Here is a 3,686-nt window from a genome sequence, read left to right as displayed (position 1 = left end):
TAAGTGTTTTAATCGGTTGACCAAGTGGGCTGTTAGTCGACCAAGTGTTTTAGTCGGTCAACCAAGTGGGTAATTTAGCTTCTGTTGGTCGACCAAGTATTTCAATCGGTCGACCAAGTGTTTTAGTCGGGTGACCAAGTGGACTGTTAGTCGACCAAGTGATTTTAGTCGGTCGACCAAGTGGGTAATTTAGCTTCTATTAATTGACCAAGTATTTCAGTCGGTCGACCAAGTGTTTTAGTCGGTTGACCAAGTGGGCTGTTAGTCGATCAAGTGTTTTAGTCGGTCGATCAAGTGAGTAATTTAGCTTCTGTTAGTTGACCAAGTGTTTTTACTCGGTCGACCAAGTCTTCATCATCGGTCGACCAAGTCTTCAGTCGGTTGACTAACACTTTTATTCGGTTAACCAACAAAATGTATTAATTATTTCTCTTTGGTCCAATTCTTTTCTAATGCTAGTCATTCTTCCCCAAAGCTCTTGTGATCTCTTAGTTGGCTTCGAAATCATCTCGCGGATATATAGGTGTTCCAAAAATGGGGAAGTTAATTAATGATGAGAATTAAAAATGAAAATCATGAGTTTTTAATGGTGAATTCATGTAATCAACTTGTTTGGCCTTGAGAAATGGTATGGAAATGAATTTCCATGAATGATGCTAAATTATTTGATGAAAATACCATTGGCTCATGTGAGGATATAATCTTGAAATGTCTAAGTGCGCATGATGATCATGATGAGAACATTTCTAATAATGAAGCATGTTTGATATGTTTATTTGAAATCTATATGAGCATTGCATGGCATTATTATTTACGCACTTATTATTTTGCACGGTGGCTATGTACCGCAAGGTGAGAAAAGGATATCGTAAAGAGCGCCTGACGTGGGTAAGGTGGCCATAAACCCGGTAGGCGATGCTCAAGCCAAGTGAATGGCTAAATGATTTTTCTATGTATATGTATGCATGCATGTGAATGAAAGGCCGTGAGGGCCGATATGTTACATGGAAAATTATATATTTATGAGAAATGAAATGATGCATGAAATGTATAATGACAAAGGCATGTAAATGATAATAATGATGGGATTTAATGGGAAATGCTACTCGTACTTGGGAAGTCGGGTCTATTCCACTTTGGTTTATCCATACTTTGACTCTATTGCTTCATTTGTTGTAATACATACTTGCTGAGCCTTGTGGCTTACCTTGTTTATTCCTTCATTCCAGGTAAGGGAAAAGCAATTGCTGAGGGCGAGTCCAGTAAGGCTAGAGCTCGGGTCTAGTTGTGTACAAAGATATCCCAGCTGAAAAGGTTCATGGGAGTGATTTGTTTTGAGGGCATGTTAAGTGAGATTTATTTTGTAAATGACATATGCCCTTATATTTTGATTGTATGGCATTTGAGCCTAAAGAATTGTGTAAGTCAAATCGCCATTGGAAATGCTTTCTTTTGGCTCCTGATGATCAGTGAGCAAGTAAAAAAAAAAATATTCATATTCTTGATGTTTGTTTTGAGTTATTGTTTCTATATCCATTTATATGACGACATTTTTTCGGATTTTCCTATGCTAGCGGGATTATCCGGGAGAGGGCCGCTACAAAAATCTTCACTTTTTGAATTAAGATGTAATTCGAATTTCATGGAAAAAAAAATTGTTTAATAGAATTTTCTAAAATTTGGATAGAAAATGAATTTCACCCTCATTTTTTCATCTCTATCAAACGCACCCATAGTTTGCTTTTTCTTTATATAACTTCTTTATTTAGAGTTTTGAGACCAAGTTGGCCTAATATCAGTTTGGCCCAAATTTAATATTAGGCTCAACAAGTGATTGGAGCCCACAAAAATTGGCCCAACAGGTTGTGTGGTCAACCTTGGAACTAATTTCAGATACAATATCCAAAATAATAATAATAATAATAATAATAATAATAATAACCAGAACACATTACAATGCATCATATTAAAATTTCTCAATAAGTTAAGGGTTGTTATCTTTGTATTTCAGTTTTTAATTTTCAAGCTTGTGTTTTGAAATTATTAAAAATGCGTTTTTTTGTCTATAGCATTTTTCGTGTTTTGAAAATTTTGAGCGTGCTTATAATGAAAATAACTTTTTGTGTTTTGAGTTTATTTATAACATTTTTCCTTATTTTTGAAAATACATTTATAAAAATTTAAAAATCAACACATTTTTTATATTTTAAAAAACTAAAAACTAAAAATGGTTAGAAAACAATAAAGAGAACATGCCTTACTAATTTGAGGATCCATCATATTAAAATTTTCTCCATTTAAGACTACATTCGTTTATGGTTGTAATTCTCACTTCACATTGCATGATCCAAGTGATGCTTATTGGACTTGTACCATTGTGGTTTTATAGCTAGAATTTAATTATACTTAAAAGAAAAGTATTTTGGTTTCACCTTTTGGTTCATAAAGTCAAGTTATACATTCAAATCTTTTCGATAGCCTATCAATAAAAGATTAGGTTGTGACTGAAAACATCTCAAGTACGAATATAAGTTGAAAAAGTAAATAAATTAAAAATAATAATTTATTAATTAAAAATTAAATAAATTACCTATGTATTAAAAAATAATAAATAATATTCGAATAATCAAAATCATGCTAGAAGTCAACACCTGGTGATCTTTCTGTTTGACTTTGATCGAATAACTAGCTAATTAAGGCCTTAGATACTCATAGAAAATAAGACACCTGAGAAAGTATATCCTTAAGAAATACTAGGTAAAACAGAATAAGAGAACTCAATCCAAGTAGAAAATAAGCACCAAAATATTCTCCAAATAAGATTAGAATGGTCATCATTTACTTGTCCCGACTAACACAATTTAAATAGAATAAGACTCCAAAGACTTGTCTACAAAGCCCTTGACTTGAGATAAATTTCTAAGATTTAGGGGTCGGGACAAAAAAATTTCAAACTTGATACAAAGAATTAGGAGATGGGCATTCCTAGTCTCATTGATGGCACATGTTCGAACCTCAATGGTGCATATAGTCGAAGTCTCATCTAAATCTTATAAATGCAATTGATGACTAATCCCTATGAAATCAATATAATCTCCCACTTTATCGACTAGATAGTTGTGGCACACTTTTTTTTCTTTATTAAAAGAATAAAAGAAGACAAGTGACCCACTTCATTGTTCTTGGCCGATATGAATGGCTATGAATGGCTTTCAACATAACAAGGAATGATAAGGGTCACTTATAGCTCTTACAGGAACAAAATCCTCCATTAACCAATTATTGACATGAAAATACATACCTAACGAGGATGACAAACACAATCATGTCAATTAGGATAATGCTAGATGCACAAGTTTCTTGACAAATTTGTTAACAACCTCAATTTATTGCGATCTTTTGATACTAAAATATCCTGATAAATTGAATCCAAAAAATTAATGATTTGAATACTCGCGCCTTCTTCCTCATTCTCTCTTTTCTCCCCCGCCTCTGTCATCGGCATCTCTTCCACCCATTGATGTTGCCGACTTCTGCTCCACAGACCTCTCGCCCACTCTACTCTCTCTCTCTCTCACCTACTCATACTAGCCCCCTTTGCCACTGGCGTGTCCTTAGCCCATTACTATCACTAGCATCTCCTCCACCCATTACTGTTGCCAGTCTTGCGCTCTCGCCATTCGTTT

Source organism: Diospyros lotus, chromosome 15 (assembly GCF_014633365.1).
Source record: "Diospyros lotus cultivar Yz01 chromosome 15, ASM1463336v1, whole genome shotgun sequence".
Lineage (NCBI taxonomy): Eukaryota > Viridiplantae > Streptophyta > Magnoliopsida > Ericales > Ebenaceae > Diospyros > Diospyros lotus.
The sequence above is the reverse complement of the archived record's forward strand: the minus strand, read 5'-3'. Positions refer to the sequence as shown.